Genomic DNA, 19,218 nt, shown 5'->3' with positions numbered 1-19,218 from the left:
TTTCTCTTGAAAGCCATACCATACAACTGTTTCCTTTGCAATGGATTCCTCAGTATAGTGTACATATTTTTGGTATAAAAAGCTAGGGAACTTTGATTGCAAGAGATCTATTTTTGTAGGAATTGTCAGTATAAAATGGCTGGCACAATCTGTTTATACAAGGAATTCCCTACATTATTTTTTCCCCAAGTTATGGTTCTCTGATAGGTAAATAGTCAATGAAATTTAACCTTATTTTCTAAAACATTTTATGTACAGTCTAGTTATTTTCAAGAGCAAGATCAAGTAACTAAAACTTCTACAAAAGTAAGTATTTAAGTAGGAGAAGAGAGATCTGTAAAACAAAAATCCCCTGCAATCCCATAAGGCAAAGCCTGTAAAAATAAATATAAGTCTTAGTCTGACAAAATTAAAGTGCATACGTATAGCGTTACTTTCATGCTAATTAATTCCCATTTTAAAGCTCAATTTACATCTCAATTGAGCAATCCTTGATAAAACTGGAGGCAGACAAATATATGTTAGACTAGGTAGTTGTTTCTATAAATTCCAGATTCAGGTTTTTCTTCTAGAAATGTTTTTGGTTTCTTTTAAGTTTTGCAACAGTAAACAGTTTATCTGAGCTTTTAAATGCTTTTAAAGTACTACTCAAACCAAAGTTAGGAAATCAACTAAGAAAACATGAAAAAGATTATATATTTAGGTAAACCTAAGCCTGCAAGGCTAGTTTGAAGCTATTTTTTGCAAGCCTGTTTTGAGTCCATTGTTTGAACGTATAGTCATGCTGTAGGAGTGGGGCTGAGCTCACAGAATGCACACTAACAAAGTACCGTAATGGGGTCACAGAGGCCAGAGAAAAAATTCAGCTTTCTTGCATCAGACCTGTGATAAAGCCCCAGCCTGTGTGTAAACAGTCAGTGAAACATTCTCACAGGCAACAGCTAGAGGCAAAGCTAATACCTGCCTTATTTGCCATAAGTTAATAATGTAAAAAAAAATATTCAAAGTTACATTACCAAAGAAATGCCAAAATGTGTTTGTTTTCGTTCTTTGGGTGAAAAAAAATGTCAATTGCATGCTTCAGTCTACTTTCTTACACTAAATGAGAGGTCCAGAAATATTCAAAAGTGTTTTGTACCCCCTTTTTTTTAGCCATGTGTGGTTTCTAATGTTAATACTCTATGCTGAAATACTAATTTTGAACTGAAATATGGTTCTGGTCAAATATGATCTTAATTTTTTTCAACACAACAAAAAATCCAAATATCAGTTCTGATATCAAGGAAACATAGACATAAAGTAACTTAATTGAACTGAGTGTTCAAGTTGCTTAAATAAACCCTGAAACTGAGAAAATTTTGGTTTAAATTTCCTACAGCTTTGGCAAGTTAGTAAAAATACAGCCTTCCCTCAGAGTAAAAAAAGAAAAAAAAATCAAAATAATCAAAATAATTAAATCAATATTTCTAAGATTATAAGAGTAAAGGGGGATGTTTCATATCAGTCATTTTCATAACAGTCATGTAGTCTAACTACTTGATTGAAGGTAACTTTTTTATATCCTGACTTTTTAATTTTAATTGCACACTTTTAATGCTGCCTTAAGCTTTAAGGAGCTAATATTCACCCAAATACTGCTAGTTTTGGATGTGCATGTTTTCAGCAAGTTGTGGTTGTTTACTTTGAGAAAAAGCATGGGCAGAGGGAGTTAAGGACTGAAAAGAACAAGACAAGAGTGTTTCCGGACTCCACCAAGTCAAAGGCCAACAGGTGCCCCCTCAGTTCCTTAGGAAATCTCTCCCTGGCCTGGCTAAAATGTTACACTCATGACCTACAAAGGGGATTTTCAAATGCTGGCTTTCTAAAAAACAGAACAAACCAGATCAGTTTTCTGGATGCAAATGCTGTCAACCTAATTTATGGTTTTTCCCTTGTCCTGTAAATAACTTGTAGAGGTTCAAAACAAACTTCGAAGTGGTTCATGGGTGTATTCCAGTGAGAAGCAGTGAAATGTAAAGTTTCAAAGTTCAGTTGTCTTAATAATTAGGAAAGATGGAACAACCCTTTCTTTCCCTATAACAAAAACAATGTTTGCCCCATATATTCTTCCAGACAACTTGAAAACTGTTTTGTGCAAGAAGAGCTAAAAACCCCCAAAAACTTGACAAACTGTAGCCTAAGGGTATATTTTGTTTTATCTCTAAATTATGACTGAAAAAATGAGTGAAAAAGATATGAGATTTTTATACCTTACATATCCACAAGAACCCCGTTGCACAGACAGACAGTGTTTCCATCTGCTGCAAATAAAGTTGCAATTGATTTAGTTTTATTCTTGTACAAAATGTTGGGGTTTGGTTTTTGGGGGTTTTGTTTGGTTTTTTGTTTGTTTTGGTTTTTTTTTTACATTGGACATCTTGTTGCAAATGTATAGCATAAGGCATTGTATCTCTGCATGCATAGTCTCATCTGAAAACTTCCCTGGAGCCTGGTGAAAACAAGACAGGACATGCTTTGCAGTTCTGAAGTTGTAGGTCAAGCAGTGGAAAGCTCTGAACACCTTTGAGATGTGGTTATCAAAAGACTATTTTTGTTTTTAAACATCAGACTTGTCAAACTTGTAGTCAAAATTTAAAATATATACAAAATCTAGGGTTTATTTTCAGCTGTTCAATTTCTAAACTAATAATCCTAATGTTTTCTTTTATATCTGCATTATACTTCAAAAGTTTATAATTTTCTCCTTTATTAATTTCTTCTTGCTAGTGTTAATTTACTATTTTTTTAACAAATGCATTTTCTGATATGTTTTTTAAAGATTTTGCAATCCCAAAACCAACTTTATAGATTATATCTTTATTATTATTAATAATTTTATTTTTATGCACTTTAAGGATACAAACATTCTTAAGTCCTGAAGAAGTACATCTAAAATTTAAAAATAATCTTAAAAAATAAATTAAGAAATACTAACAATGTAGTAAAATAAAAGGGGTGTTTTGTTGCTTTGTTCCAAAATGTGAAGCATTTCTTGCAGTTAAATACTAAACACAGCACTTAGTCTTTCCAGGATATCTATTGTTTTCCATAACCCTTTTTACGTGATCCCTGAAATAAATTGGGAATAAGGTTTAGGTACAGCAAAACACAACACTCCTGACATCAGAAATTCCCATCAATGACTAAACAAGTGACAGATGCAAACCTTTCCTTGCCTTGGAAAGAGTACCTGCATTATGGTTAGTTGCTGTTTTAAACTCTGATCTAGGTGTAACTAAATTTAACAGAAAACAACACTGAGAATATTTGAACACAAAATCTTAAACTCACTTTGGCTGTGGTCAATGTTCTCTCTTAAGAATAAGGAGTTGTCCTAAAATAAGAATGGCTCAACAGGGTAATGTGGTGAGAAGTATCCTGGAGAGAAGTGGTGGGGCTGCCTTTGATGGGAGCTACCAAGTCCTAGAGGAAGAATAGAGCAGTAGTGACCAGTGCTGCTCATTAGCATCACAGATGAAATGCTGCCTTTTCTTTGACACATCCTAAAACACCTGCCTGTGGACACAGAGAACTGCCCTTTGGGAATAGGGGAAATTATCCTTTTTCCACTCATCATGTAGTATTTTTTCAAAAAGAGCAGACATGCCCCACCAAAGGAGTCAAATCTACGCTAGCGGTGGGTGTCTTCAGATACACCATTTTAACTCCAAAATGTAAATTTTCTGTATTCCTGATTTACTCTGTCAGTCCCCAGATAGCGGCTGCACTACCTGCTAAAACACAACAGATTTAATGGCATTTACAGGATCATAAAGCAGGTTCCGTGAACACACGACCAAACCAACAGATAATTTAAGGACAGTAGTAGAACTTGGGTTTACATAGACACTGTTCCCTTACAGTTGGGTGCTTGAATACAAAACTCTGGGGTGAATTGAGTTCGTTTATGTCCAGTGGGGCACTGACTGCAAGGTCACTGTGATGTACTAAAAAAATGGGTGGGGAGGTTTTTAAAACTAATAGATGATGTTCTCCCCTCTCTTTTTCCCATTTGCGGGCAACAGTTGCTGCCTAATGATTAAATAAGAAGCCTGTCAACGTGTAGGAGACAGGCTCCTTTGGGGGGCTGAGCAGGGAGGACATCTGCCTTGGGAGAGGTCTTGGGCTGGGTTAGCCTGCCTGAGGCAGGGCTGAGCCAGCCGATGCCGGAGCTTGACGCCGCTCTGGACTCCTGAGGAGAGCGGGAGCGGTGGGTGGGTACCAGCGGGGAGCGCGGCTGTGGAGGCAAAGGTGGCCTGATGGCTTCGGGGTGTCGGACACCTCGTGGGCTCACCTCCGGGCTCCTTTCCGTCCGACAGCCGCTTCCGTCGGATGCTTTCTTTGGGTGGGGTTCATGCACTGGAATAACGTGTGAGGCTCAGCCCGCAGGCGTGGATGCGCAGGAGAGCCGGTGGCGGTGGGGAAGCCCCTGACCGCCCCCCGCCGCCCGCAGCGCCGCCCGCCCGCCCCCTCAGACCCCGCATGGCCCGGGAGTGCGGGGCGCGCCGCCCTCCCGCCGCCGACCCAAAAAAAGCCGGGGAGCCCTCCCTACAAAAAATTGGCGGTGGGGCTGCGGGCGGCCCGGGGGTGCTTCTGCCCGAGGGGCAGTGGCGTGAGCGCCGGCGGCGGGAGCCCCCCGGGAGGCGCCAGCCCGGCCCCCGCGTCCCCGCCGCCCCTCCTTCCTCCGCTGCCTGCCGCTGCTTTCCCAACCCCCCTCGCCCGCCCGGTGTCCCTTCACACCCCACCGAAATCCCTCCCCAGCCCCGTCTCCCCCGCCCCCAACCCCTGCCCGCGCCGAGGTCGGGGAGGGCCGGCAGATTGCGGCGGGGGGCCCTCGACTGGAAAAGGGCCGGGAGGGCAGCAGCTACTGGAGGACAAGCACACGGTGCCTTGTGGAAGATGCTCCTTTGCAGTAGCCACAAAAGACCAGGAATAAAGACAACAGAGATCCCGACTTCAAAGCAGCCGGAGAAGGGAAGACACCAATATTTTCCTTTGCAGTGACCTCGCGGAAGGTACCCCAACCTCACCGCCAAGGAAAAGCCAAACCGCCCCAAAATGTTTGAGCATGTGAGTGCTTTACATTAACAATTCACAATTGGCTCTATACATATTTAAATAGGGACATTATTAAGCTTGTGCCTATTCAGACATATGCCCTTAGCAGGGATGCTGGCTCCTCACATTTTCTTTGGCTGTGGTGTTGAAGAGAAGATAGTGGAGACAGAGGAAGAAGAGCGTGTACATGTATGGTTCCCAAGAAAGTGGATTTTACATCCCTTCATAGATAAAATACACCATCCTTCCCAAATGCTACAGGTAAATCTAATCTTAGAAAGACTGATGTCCTAGGCAATTATTTGCAGAGTGTTTCCTTTTCTGCCAGCAAAAACAAAAGAGAAAAGGGTAGCAAGTGCTAAGCCAGAGGGCAAGTCACCTTGTGGGAGCTGTACCCCACAAACAGGTTGGATACAATACAACCAGGGTACTGGCACAGTCCCTGAAGACCTGTTCAGGATCTGTTATTTTCATGAAATACAGTCTTATCCTCCATGATGTCTTCACATTCTCATTTTCAGGGCAATAGGATCCTTGCTGTTCAACAGAGGCATCTACTAGTGAAGTCTGATGTGTATTTACACAGGAAAAGCATGACAAACCTCTGGTACTGCTTATTTTCCTACTCAGTCTCTGCTCTCCTTTGTCTACTTATAGCCACGTCTTTCTTGTTTCATCTGGGGTTTTTTTTTCCACTCTCCTTTCCTTTTCAACTCTTGACTTTACTCTCCCACCTAATTTTCTTTTCCCAGCTGTTTTTCCTTCTCTCCTAGTCTCTCCACCTGCCTCCCTTCCCTCTCCTCCTTACTAAACAGTATTTGGTGCCTCCATCCCTCTGCTCCTCAAGGGGAGTTTACTTCAATCCTGATGTGCATGGGTACCTGTGTCCAGTGGTAGGAGTTTTGTCCTGTCACCATACTGATCCGTACCAGAAGGCTGAAGTCCGAAGGTGAAGCCTTTTGTCAGGATTTCTACAGAACATTTGTCCCTGGGGAACCCTGTGCAGGGCACTGCCACCTACCTGTACCCTGCTTTTAGACTTTCCTGAACAGTAGCTAGTGGAACACTCGCTCCCATCAGCACAAATATAATTGTGCTTTAGGCAATGAACTATGGGGCACTCCTCATGTGGGTTCCCTCATTTGCAGGGTTCCCACTTGTCTCTCAGAACAGATTTGGTGAATGTCAGGCTTTGCTGGAGCCATATTGCTGCTCTAGAGAATCCCTATGTGTTCAAATTGTGTTTTGGAGGGGGCAAAGAAGAAGTGCACTACACCAAGGAGCAGTGAAAGACCGGTTCAATATAACACGTTTTAGCAGTCTCTTCATGGGATTGTTCTTGAAAAACAGTGCTCACATATCTTACAACTCTCTCTTTTGACAACTGATCTCCTGTGAGTAGGACTCTGGTGGTGGTAACATCTCACCAGAGGTTTGGGTGGAGCAGCTGTGGGCTTGAGGAGCTGCTGCTGATGCAAAAGCTGGGGTCAGCATGCTCTGAAGCTCAGAGACACTAGCTACAGACACTAGTTACAGCAGAGAGGGTTTCTAGCAAGAAATTGGCACTGTGCTGGTGAAGAAGCAGCGCAGACCCTGAGCTGAGAGGAGGAAGTTAAAAGCAGATGAGATCTTTGTGGGTTTGCAGTAACCGATGTCTGACAGGAAGAACAAATTCATGCCAGCATAAAGGAAAGAAAGAAAAGGAGGAGGGCAGCAGTTAAAAATCCATATTGTTCATTCATTTACTAAAGAGTTGTCTGACTCTGGAAGAAAAACAATGTATTAGGTACAAGAAGAAAAAAAACTATTTCTGTAGCTCTCTCTGAAACTGAAGTTTTGCTTCTTTATTAATGCTAGACCTTTAGAACTGTAAACATCATCTTCTCCTCCTTTCAAATCTCTTGGCTGTTCATGAAATTTTACAAGTTCCATGGTTATTGATTCAAATGTTAATAGTTTGTACTCAGCAAAATACCATACAAATGGATTCATCACAAACCAACTTTCTGTAATAAGAACCTTCACTGCAGCTGGAAGCGAGGAGGTGATTTAGTTCTCAGTGCTGCAGAGAGATGAGGGGACATGGAGAGGGATTGGCAGGAGGGAAAGTCTTAGCACTCGTTGTAGAAAGGGGATCAAGCAGAAAACTCCAGGTAGTGTCATCCACTGACAGAAGTGGCTTCCTGGACAAGTATAATGTTTTCTTCATCTTCATTTTCATTTTGTTCAGTCCCACTCTTCTCCATAGACAGAGGTCATAAAATTTCCACATCCACCTGCTCTCACCACAGTGTCTTTATCCCATGCTATGTACCAGAATTTCCTCTTTCCACAAATTATTGCTCTCCAGATTCTTGTTTCTTGTGTCCTTTCCTTTCCTTTCCTTTCCTTTCCTTTCCTTTCCTTTCCTTTCCTTTCCTTTCCTTTCCTTTCCTTTCCTTTCCTTTCCTTTCCTTTCCTTTCCTTTCCTTTCCTTTCCTTTCCTTTCCTTTCCTTTCCTTTCCTTTCCTTTCCTTTCCTTTCCTTTCCTTTCCTTTCCTTTCCTTTCCTTTCCTTTCCTTTCCTTTCCTTTCCTTTCCTTTCCTTTCCTTTCCTTTCCTTTCCTTTCCTTTCCTTTCCTTTCCTTTCCTTTCCTTTCCTTTCCTTTCCTTTCCTTTCCTGCCTTGTGCTTCTGCTTTCCCTTCCCTTCTCTTCCCTTTCTCAATACCTTCCTGAGCAACTTCTGAATTTTCCAGTTTGCACTGCTGTCTTCAGCCTAGCACCTTGTTTTTCCCCTTTCCTTGTCCATATTCCAGTGTGGTTTCGCAAAACAATGAGAAATTCCTTTCTTACACCTCCTTTCTCTCTTCACTTCTAGTGCATTTGCTATTCCCATTGCTGAAGCTCACAAACACTGTTCAGCTTTTGCCACACACCCAGATGACTGGCAAATCCTGCCTGTCTCTCTCTTCTACATGACAGTTTTTCTCTTCTGTCTTTGCCAAGGAGGAGCCATACTTTGATTATAAAGGTGATGCAGATTTAGATAAAACTCTCTCTTTTTAGAGAGGAAGACCATCTTCCCAGCAAAGGAAAGGAATCAGTGGCACCTTCCCTGATTAAGCCTGATCTAATGCACCTGGTGACATTTTGGAAATTCTTGGGTACCTCTTCAGAGTCTTACTCACATTCTTTGTGATTAGTGGAAGATTATGGGAAGTTTTTACATGGATATCACCATCAAGAAAGTAAGCTGGCAGCATGTTTCAATGAACAGTTGTTGCGCTGATATTTAAGAAGCTAACTCATAAAATTATCACTATAGCCACAGAGACTCATCTTTCTCATCCAGAAGAAGTTAGAAATCATAGAATCATAGAATATCCTGAGTTGGAAGGGACTCACAAGGATCATTGAATCCAGAAAGGTGAGACAAAAAGACTTTGGCAGCATTTGGAGCTATCGGAATTTTGGGGCTGCTTCTTCCCTGAGGCTGTTACTCATTAGGGACTTGATGCTGGTCCATGTTGCTTTTCAGAAGCAAACGGGTCAAACAGCTGCTTGGATGCATTTAGTTGCCTCTGACGTGCCTTCGGTTAAAGGCAGAGAGACAGCACAGTGTAGTTGTGGTGGAACTAATGAGCTAAAAGTAGAAAACAGGAGGAGACAACAGCAGGTGGCTTTAGCAGGCGGGAAAATGAAGGTTTATATTTCCACATGCCACAGATGATGATTTTAGCTATTTGGGTAGGTATTCAAGTGGAAATCCCCTCTACCACTCACCAGGCTCAGTGAGAGGTGATCAGAGATGCCGTTCCTAGAGCCTAGTTACCTTCCCATATCCATTTGTCCAGTCCCAATTGGGTAGATGGGTGGTGAAGCCCAGAACTGGATACGTTGACAGCTGCTCTTGGTTCAACCAAAGATGATAGCCACCCTCTCCCTCGGATTTGCTAAGCTTCCCCATGCAGTGTTCTGTGATGGAAGCAGCCACCAGGATTTATTTTTCCCTCCAGAAATTGTAGAAGGGAGTGACTTTCATCTTTGGGGCACAGACTTTGCTGGAGCCAGCCATCATTTATCACATGCAGCCTGAGGATGACGTGCTGGGGTGGCTCACAAGCTCATGCTGACAGGGAACGCAGCTCCTCCCTTGGTACCATGCGCCTGGACAAGCTGGGAGGGCAGGGGGCAGAAGCCAGATGCTCCTCCTGAATGAGACAGGGATCACTGCGACACACACAACAGGTGTTGGAGGGTTGCAACTGTAGGTCTGTCCCAGGCAAACAGGAAGCCCATCAGGGCAGGAGGCATGACCTATCTGCAGCACTTCCAGGGACGTTTTCCCTGAGCTCTCTCCCTCTGTGTGCTTTATAGGACAAGTGGAGAAGGGGTAAGAAACAAGAAGGTGTTGCAAGAAAATTCACCCAGACCAATCCCCAAAGGGGGATTCACCCAGACCGATTCCCCTCTTGTGGAAGCTGGAGAGGTTTTTTATAGTGTCCCTGTGATAAGCATAATTTTCCTGTCCATCAAACACCTTAGTAACTTTGTGCTCACAAGACATCTCAGTTACACCTCTGGAGCCAGATTGTTCCTGTAAGAGTGTGCAGACTAAAGGGCAACTCTTGTATTCAAATCACCTTGAAGCAACAAGTATGTTTCCAAACTTGTGAAGGTAGCAATGGCACCCTCACAGCACTCAAACAACAGGTAGAGCACTCCTGAGACACTTCTCCACTTCTTCATCCTTCTGCCAAAAAATTAACATAGGGAACGGTTTTATTCACGTAAAAGTGCATACCTTACCTTACAAAGAGGAAATTTTAAATGGGTGGAGTGTCAGCAGTTTTGCTTAACATCACATAACCAGCAGCTGAACTGGGTGCAGAAGCCATGGGGCAAAACAGTGTCCCAACCCAGAAGATAGTGCAGAGGTGGGAAGCCATCAGACCTGCTCTGCTTTTCCTCTGCTAACCCAGCCCAGCTCATCCTCAGGGTAGCACAGACCATCTGCGTGGAGAGACAGAGTGACACTGCCTCAGACGGGATATTTGGTAATTCAGGCTGTTTATTTTAGAGGGTAATACCTATGACACCTTGGAAGCTCACTGTTTAAAAGTGGTATTCGGTGCTTTTTTTTCAGGGCAGGGAAGGGAAATGCAGATGAGTCTCCAGGAGTGATTACTCCAGGCAATGTGGACTTGGAAGCAAGCATTGTCATTCAGAGGGTTACTACACTTCATATAAATAAAACCGTCTGTTGAGGATGCCTGAACCCCACTCATTTGTTTAAAAATAAGAATATAAATAAACACTACACTCTGTTTTGCCACACTTCGTCTATTGCTTTAGAGAGCCAGAAGAAGCTGCAGTTGTCTTCAGGAAGTAACTGGGGAAATCCACTCATTCTGTTCCCATCTTCCCCCTTTCCACTCCTTCTTCTCCTCCTCCTCCTCCTCCTTTCTCTTTGTATCACCTCTGTTCCAGCAGACTAACAGTTCTCACAGGAATTTACAGAATCTGCACCTATTCCAAGATAAAGGGAGTTGCCATTAACATTTCCTTAAAAAAGTGTTATCGCTAGAAGTTCTGGTCAAGAAAAAGACAAAGATGCTTTTTAAAAGATCAGGGAGGTTGGATCCCAGCTGGAGCAGAGTTTGATCCTACCCAGAGTGGCAAAAGCTATGATCTTGCCCCTGGTAACACATGGTGTGCTGGCCAGTAATTCAAGTAACAGCCTTGCTCCTCGGCTCACTTTTGCTGACTCCTTCCTGGAAGGATGAGTCCCAATTGCTACAGACTGTCAGTGGGTTTCTGAACATAGAGTAGGGGAAAGGAGCCACTGTTTTTCTCCTCATGTCACAGTGGAACAACAGAAAAAGTTTTTGAGTGACATACATCACTAAGGGCAGGACATGACAGTTCATATTTGTCTGCCAATAACCTGTCTCTCATCTCCAGACTTACTTGCAGAAGTCTTCTCCGTGACATTGTCTGAAGATCTGCCTCTTCCAGATCTCCGTGGTGCCCATCTCATTAAACAAACTCCTTTTCTACAGTGACTTTCTTTCCCTGCTACACTCCAAAGCTGATGTTAAAGCTCTCCATCTCCTCAGAAGTACGTGAGGACCCATTTCTGTATGGGAATCCCCATGTTCTGAAGCAGGTTAGCACAAAACCATCTCTGGATGGATGCTCCATCCATGGAAAGCTCTTCTGCCCTTTCCTTCATGGGGTTTGAGCTCAGGATCCCTTGCAGAGGGATAGATCCACAGTTAGAAAACAAAAGTTTTGCTTTTAGATAGGTTTTAGTCTGCTTATTTTGCAGCAAACTTCAGCAAAGTCTTCATTTAACTGGTCCTTTCACATTTCACCTACTGTGGATACTCCAGCCCTATTATCTACTTAATTCTCATAATTTTGCTTACTTACTCCTCCTATGCATTAGAGAAGTCTCGCCCAATTTCTTGTTCCTACACAGCTTACAATACCCCAGAAAGTGAGACACTAGTGACCGCAGCAAGGACCATAACAAGTTAGAATTGTACAATGCTCACGTTGAAAAAATATTTTGAAGAATCTAAAGGAGGAAATAATTAAGTAAGGATCTGCCCACTATGAGGAGTTATTTTAAAGAACAGGCATATCCTTCCATAGGTCTAGCAATTTCCCAGTTACCTGCCCCACTTAGTTAATTAAATAGATTAATGATATTCTTAGTCAAAGAAGACCTGTAACAGTCACAAAGAAAAAGACACAGAAGCAGGCAGATGTTACCTTTGCACCCCCTTGCTGTGCTGTTCCAACATGTGTTGAAGATTTCCTCTCTGCGAGTACCTGGAAACCCACTATTCCCCAGAGAAGTTGTTTCTTTTTGCAGTTTGGGAACTTAGGTAGAATGACTTCATCCAAAGTTTTCCCAGTTTGAAGTTTTGATACATTCTGGTATCAGCCTCCTGGTTTCACTCTTCTTGTCTCTCCTCTCAGGATTTCATGTCCTTTCTGTCCTCTCTGAACAGGGTTTGATCTGGTCATGTCACTGCACCAGGGTCTGAGTGAAAACCTCCACTTTTCTGCTTTTGGAGACAGCTGAGATGTACACAGGCACAGAGAGTCAGTGGCACTGTGTTTAGCCCTTGCTCATCTCGAGGTACACATGGTAGATGCCAAACTATCACTTTGTGTTTTACCTGAACACAGTACAGTGGGGAAGTGCCCAGATGAGGGGTCCAATCCCCCATGACAGCTGACCCCTGTGCAGGCTTGCCTGGAGAGAATGCTGTGCTGTAGCATGGCTGTGCCTTGGATGAAGGCTCCACTGAGTGCTTCTCACAGGTGCAAGACAGAAATATCTTTCTCAAATTGAAAAGAAAAAGTTGCAGGCATGGCACGTCATGGCAGGCATGGACAGGTGGTGTATGGCAAGGCAGGGGTTAAGCCCAGAGGGAAGGGGGCTGGCTGGCAGAAGCAGACACAGATTCTGGACTGGCTCTTTCTCCATGCTTCCCTGTCAGAGGTGGGCACCAGGGACCCTCGCAAGATAAAATTTAATTTTTTTAACCATTCATGTCTGGACTCCTCTGGTAATTTAAAAAGAAATAAAAAACTGGAGTACAAGTAGCACCTTCTTTCCACAGGACTCAAACAACACGATGGCCACAATTCAAGCTTTCTAAACCCTTCTGCTCCCCACAGCCCAAACATGGTTAAGTTACTTCCAGGCCTACCTGCCCAAGCAGCCACTGGAACAGCTGGGCTTGCAGCACAGTGGGGTCAGTGGGTTTGGGAGCTGCCCCAGAGCAGGTGATGGAGCCGTTGAATCTCTGGCCAACCCAGAGCTTCAGCCCTCACTCCCCCTTCCCCTGTGAGCAGCAGGGCAGAGGATGGGGGATCCCTGAGGTGCTCCTGGCTGGCATTGACTGGTGTTCAGCTGCATGAGGTCTTCAAGCTTAGAAATCCTCAAGCCCTGGTTTTGGCTGAGGGACCAGAGAAATGGTAGAATGTTTTGTCTTTCCTAGGGCTGGGGGTAGGTAGAGAAGCTCCCAAGTCTTGCCCACAGCAGTCCCCCAACTTTCCAGGCAGGGAACAGCTGCAGCCCAGGGTTGACAGTGGGCAGCTGTGCTTGGGGGGGTTGTTGGGGGGTGGACAAGGAACCTTAAACCCACTTGGGTGCTACTGGTGGGAGGTTCAGACTGTATTATCAGCCTCTGGGCTGGGCTTTTGATTAACCCAGGGATAACCATGATCTTGAGTGACTCTGATTTCTGTAGTGAAGATTCCAGGTTTCTTTGGCTTTGGAGACCTAAATTAACTGTGTGGCACAAAGATGTGCTAAACCCTAGAATTTAAGGGAATATTAAAACATGGATTCTGTAATATTTTTAAAAAGTCTTAGTGTTTGAGCTTGGATTTCCAACTGCTCTGCCATGTGCAGCTTGCAGGCACTGCCACGGGTGCTCAGCAAGGAGGGGCACTCCCCACTGGCACTGGGCTGGGGCGTCGCCGGTGATGTGGGATAAGCATGGGCTGAGACATGGAGCTCAACCCCGTCCTCAAACTCAAGCAAGCTGTCTGTTCCTTTATCATCTGAATCCACATCAAAAAGAAACCTCTCATTTTTTCATTCCCAGAACTGGACTCTCTGAAAACACATCTTGTCCTGCGACATCTGCTTGGGACTAGATTGACCAGTCCTTAAGGCTATCCCTGTGCACATGGATACTCTTACATGTTCTGCATCTGTCAGTACTAGTTTAGACTTTATAAACTTATTCTTACATTATATAAAATTGTTTAATGGTCTTTCACAGATCGTCTTGCAAATCGCCCACTGTCTTCTGGAGCTGGAACACACCAAATAAAAAAAAAAATGTTCCTACATTCCCACCATATTAGGTGACTCTATCCCAGTATGAACTTTCCTTTACAGGGAATATTTTCACCTATATCATTATTTAGTTCAGTTAACTTCTACAAGGGTTTTGTCTTTCTATACTTTGAACATCTATTGTTCTTTACTCCTTCCTATGAAATTCACAGATGAGTTGCTGCACGGGTTCCCTTCTATCTTCTAGTAGATGGAAATTAAACACACTGTATATAAGACCGTCTAGAAATCTAGACTTTGAAAGAATGTTTAAAGACAAGAAAAAACTCTACACTTTACATTCCACTGTGTGTGTGAACCCAGTACCAGATTTTTGGGTTTTTTTTAAGTGAAGTTTTGCTCTTGCTACTTTTTCCCTCAAGTGCTGGCAGCGAATATGATGGTATCAAACACTTCCTGGCCGAGCTAGTTGCATCGGAGGGAGGGTCAGGGCCACCACAGCCTACTGTCAGTGCTCAAGTAGATGATTTGGCATCAGCCCCTTTAATTATCAGTTATATTAGTTGTAAACACATGAAGGGCACCTCGACACAAGCAAGAAGCTAGTCTTTGGCTTGGCAAATAACCCTGCCTTACTTGCTCAAAAGGGGCAGGAGGCCTGCTAAATGTTCCTTTAGACACGGTCCAGCAGGATGAGGCTGGCATCTTCCCTGCTTAGATGTCCATTGATATATGAAGAGGAAAGGCTTTGGAATGTGAAATGCAGGTTAGGACCTGTTTTCTCTGCTTTTTTTCCCCCTCTCTGTCAAGGAGAACAGAGCACTATCCTGTGCACCTCACTATGCACTGGGAGAGGAGAGCCAGTGAGAGCAAGAGCTGCCAAGCAGTAATCCCACACCTGGCTAGGGGCAGCAGCTGGGGAAGTTAGCGTTCAGCTAATGGGAAGCTTGACTACCTGTAATTAACCTTCCTCCAAAGTGAATTAATTGCTCTGAAAAAAAAACCTGCTAAAGATGATCATGCCTCTTGGAACTATATAAATTATTCAGTCAGACTGAAGTTGTATTTGATGGAGAGTTAAAATCTTGGAGTCTTGTGGTTGTTTTTTGTTGGTGGTGTTTTTTTCTGTTCGGGGTTTTTTTGTGGGGGGATGATTGGGTTTTTTGTTTGCTTGTTTTTAAAGAGACCAATTCCTAAGCATTTATCACACAAAACTGTTAAAACCACATCCTATAAATTAAAATCGGCAGCTCCTTAAGGAAGAGAGGATCCTCAACCAGGTAGAATTCAGCTGTAAAGTAACCATGGAATTTGGCATCTGGGATTTTTCAGTGTGAAACAGATTACCTTTTTGTTTCCTAGGTGTTGCTCCTCTCTGCCAAATCCTTCACTGAATCCAGTAGTCTGAAGAAAGGGAAAACTGACATCTAGGGCAAGGAGCAGAAAAGAAATAGGGGCACTAGGAGAGCACGTTAGACTTTGGAAGGTGAGAAGCAGGAGAGAGCAGCTGTTGGCAAAGTCCTCCATTCTGGTGCCATCCTGCCACAGTTCAGATCACACCAAAATATTCCAGCAGTGCATGTAAGAGTCATGTAGCATTTGAAAGTTCCCTGGTGAAGGCATTTTGTATGTTTGTTGTGAGATTAGATACTACATAATATTTGTAAAGATCTGTGTTGTCAGCATAGTGGAATCATGTATCATCAACAGTGATTTAGTAATTTTAGTGCAGCGGTTCCTCTCTCCTGCACTCCTGTGAGCATTAGGTGTCCACTTCCACAGAACCTGTAGAAGACAGCAGAGTCGCTACAAATTCTTAAATCCCAACATCATACAGAGTATAAACATCTTTAGCCATCCCTCAGGTTCTCTTTATGTCCATGAGTTTTACAAGTTTCTACCATGAGAAAGACAGGGCCAGCTTACAGCTATTGAGGTAGTGCTGCAAATACACATCTCTCTCATAACCTTGCATCCACAAACCAAACTGGCAAAAATTGGATAGTTATCATTGTGCTGACAACAGGAACAAAAATGGAGCAGTGAAAAAGAGGGATCCGAACGTCCCACAGTTCCTTTGTCTAGAGAGTTGCAAGACCAGACTCCACACAGAACTGATCCATTGTTTTACCCCAATTAGTTTATATCAGTTTATATGTGGGCAGTTTAGAGATGTTTTCATTATTGTTATTATTTTTATTTATTTAAAGCAAATATAAAGGTCTATGCAAGTTCATGTGACACACCTGTATGCAACTTGAGTTCTCTGTCAGTACTTTTGTTTAGGGTAAATCTTGAAAGACAAAGATACTGAAGCATCTTTGGAGGGTTACCTTGTGCCTGTGCTGCTTACCATTGCTGCTATAATCCATTTATTATGGGACTGGGTCAGCACAAGAAAATTAAGGCTGGAAGTTTTAGCACATCATAAATTACTGAATTTCAGATGCTGTGCAGACAGTATGCATCCTGGTCCTAATGCAATAATGCGAGGAGAATATGGGTAGAATCTCAGATTGGACTGGTAGAGCAGTTACATTAATACTGGTTCTTAGTGACCACAATTCTTCACTCTTGATCCCTAATGTATGAGACACCTTCACAGTTGGAAAGCTCAACCAAAAGTGAAAGAAAAAATAGAAAAGCATGTGACATCAGAGAAATAACTACTTTTTAAGCTTAGAAAGTAATCTTACACAGGAAGCAGCACTAGCCTTTTGCACAGTGGGAAAATTATTTGCACCATAGCTGCTTGTTCTTTAAGAACAGACTTAAAGAAAGGCTTGCAGACCTTTGTTAACAAAGATCTTTCATGTTTTGCCAAACAAATTTAGTTTTTATTTGAATGTGAAAGAGATCTGCTATTAGATACTGAAAATGCAGCCTCAGTTACTACCACAAAGGTTAAAAAAATCGTTCTGTGTAAGGTGGTCTCTCACTTCCTCAGGAAATTCAGCAACAGGCCCACTAAAGTGACTTGTAGCCTTTCCAAGGCCACTAGTTTATCTGGCAGTTTTCATGAACCATTCAACTTGCGTATCTAAAGCAGCAGAAGGAAAAAGTATTAGGCTTATTTGTTCCAGTTTAATAACAAGTTTAACTCAAACTGAGGGTGTGTGATGATGGTATTTTTTGCGCCACCTGGACATACTGACCTACGTAAAGGAAACTGCTTTCTACCTTAATTTGATCAAAGTGTTGTATTTACAAATACAACTGTATGAAACACAGGAAAACCTTCCTCTGCTGAGCCTAACAGTCCCTACCTGTCCCCATACAGAGGCAATCCTACCTGAAATATTTTAAGCAGAAGTAAAATGTAAGCAATGCAAGAAATTATGTCTACAGGTACTGCAGGTGGGGTGGCTTGAGTTTGCATCTCGTGTTCTCCTTTATGCTGGTGTTTAAAAGCCAAGGGCAGTGACTGTGAGCACAAGGGAAATTTATTCACATCATTTGCCCAACCAAAAAAAAATTGCTTTTGTAGGAAGCAATAGAAAATGTTTATCCCAGATTGTTTTCTTGCTCTGGTTATTCACATTGGTTCTAGGGGACTGCAGCAACCAAGCAGAGCAGACCGATAGTAAAAGGTGGCAGTGGTGTAAGTCTGACTAAACTGTTGTTACTTTGTGAAGCCGTGCAGCAGAAGGTGTTTTTCCAAAAAGCATTCTCCAGCTGCTTGGACCACTCCAATTCCACATCATGCACCACCAGAGTCAAATGCTTTGCCAAGTACTGCAATACCAAAGGCTTGATGTCATTACAGATTTCAAGTATAGTCATATAGGACAAATGATGAAACAACAGCCTTAAAAAACTTCACCTCATGCACATCATCTTTATGCGTATACACACACTTGGAAGTTATTCTGACCCCACATGTAAACCAGTACGACTCTTAACTGTTGTCATTGGGTGCAAATTTTCCATTACATGCACATGGACTAGTCTGTGTAGCAGCTGTTGCGAACTTCTTGTGGCCACTTCTTGGAAGCATTTGGGAACACAGTATGTTTAAGAGCAAGTGTTACCTTGCATTCTGTAGCCTCTGCCTAGAATTGAGGCTATACATAAACCCAGATAACCATCAAGTTTGTTGAAAGTCAATATGTAAATATTCCCTGCAATTCATTGTGAACTTCAGCTTCTTGTGCACTAGCACAGAGCAACATCAAGGTTTTTTACTTAGGCTAACTTGGTTTTACTTTGTTGCAAAACTGTAGTATTTATTCAGAGTTCTGACTATGCTTGTAATTCATCTAGAACTAAACAAAGTATAAAAATGTCCAGAAAAAAGCATGCATCTGTTTCAGTAGCTGTGTTTACAGATACGGTGAGAGAAATACCCATGCTAATTAATTTCATAAACAGAAACTGGAGTTTAAAAAAATAGTCTTCCTAAATCCATTCACAACAAAGCAGAGATGAGGCTCCCATTCCTGGGAAGAATGCAATCCCCAGAAGTTAAAAGAACCTGCAAACACAGATATGAGCACAACCGATCTCAGTTAAAAAAAAAACCAACCAACCCACCCCAAAAAACCCCCCCATTTCCTCCCCACAAATGAGGAAACAGCTGCAAATTAACCTTTCCATTTCAGGACTGTCAGTTTTAGAGATGACCAATTAAGTCTAACAATTATTCATGCATTTCAGACATGTACAAGTATATCCAATACAGTAAGAATTACCACTTTCACCTGTTCTTCAAATGGACTGCATCACATCACTGAACTCGAAGCACAAAATGCGCCACATAATACAATACTGTTACCATTGATAATTTCATATGGGCTTGAGATACGTAGGATGTTTAGGTTGACAGATCTAACTGTTGGAAGAAACTATCTCCAAGCTAAGGATTGCAGCACTGCTTTAGCTTCCAGGCAACAGATTTGCTGAACTGCTCTCTAGCTAACGCACCTTCTCAAGCCTTGACAATTACAGGCCGCAAATACCATAAGCAAATACCTGCAATAAGCAGCCACCTCTCTCTCTCTCACTTGCTATTATCCTAATTCCCTGAGCTTCCTTCAACCTGCCCTACAGCTATTTCCCATGCTTTTGCATCTAGTTGCCTATTTCTGCACACTACTCCTCATAATTTTCACAGAATCATCCAGGTTAGAAAAGACCTCTAAGATCACCGAGTCCAAGCTTTGACCAATCACTACCTTGTCAACTAGACCACGGCACTAAGTGTCACTTCCAGTCATTTCTTAAACACTTCCACAAATGGGGACTCCACCACCTCCCTGGGCAGTCTGTTTGAATATTCAACCTTGTCCATCAAGAAATTCCTCCTAATGTCC

The sequence above is a fragment of the Chiroxiphia lanceolata genome, chromosome 1 (genome assembly GCF_009829145.1).
Source record: "Chiroxiphia lanceolata isolate bChiLan1 chromosome 1, bChiLan1.pri, whole genome shotgun sequence".
Taxonomy (NCBI): Eukaryota; Metazoa; Chordata; class Aves; order Passeriformes; family Pipridae; genus Chiroxiphia; species Chiroxiphia lanceolata.
This window is presented reverse-complemented; position numbering follows the sequence as displayed.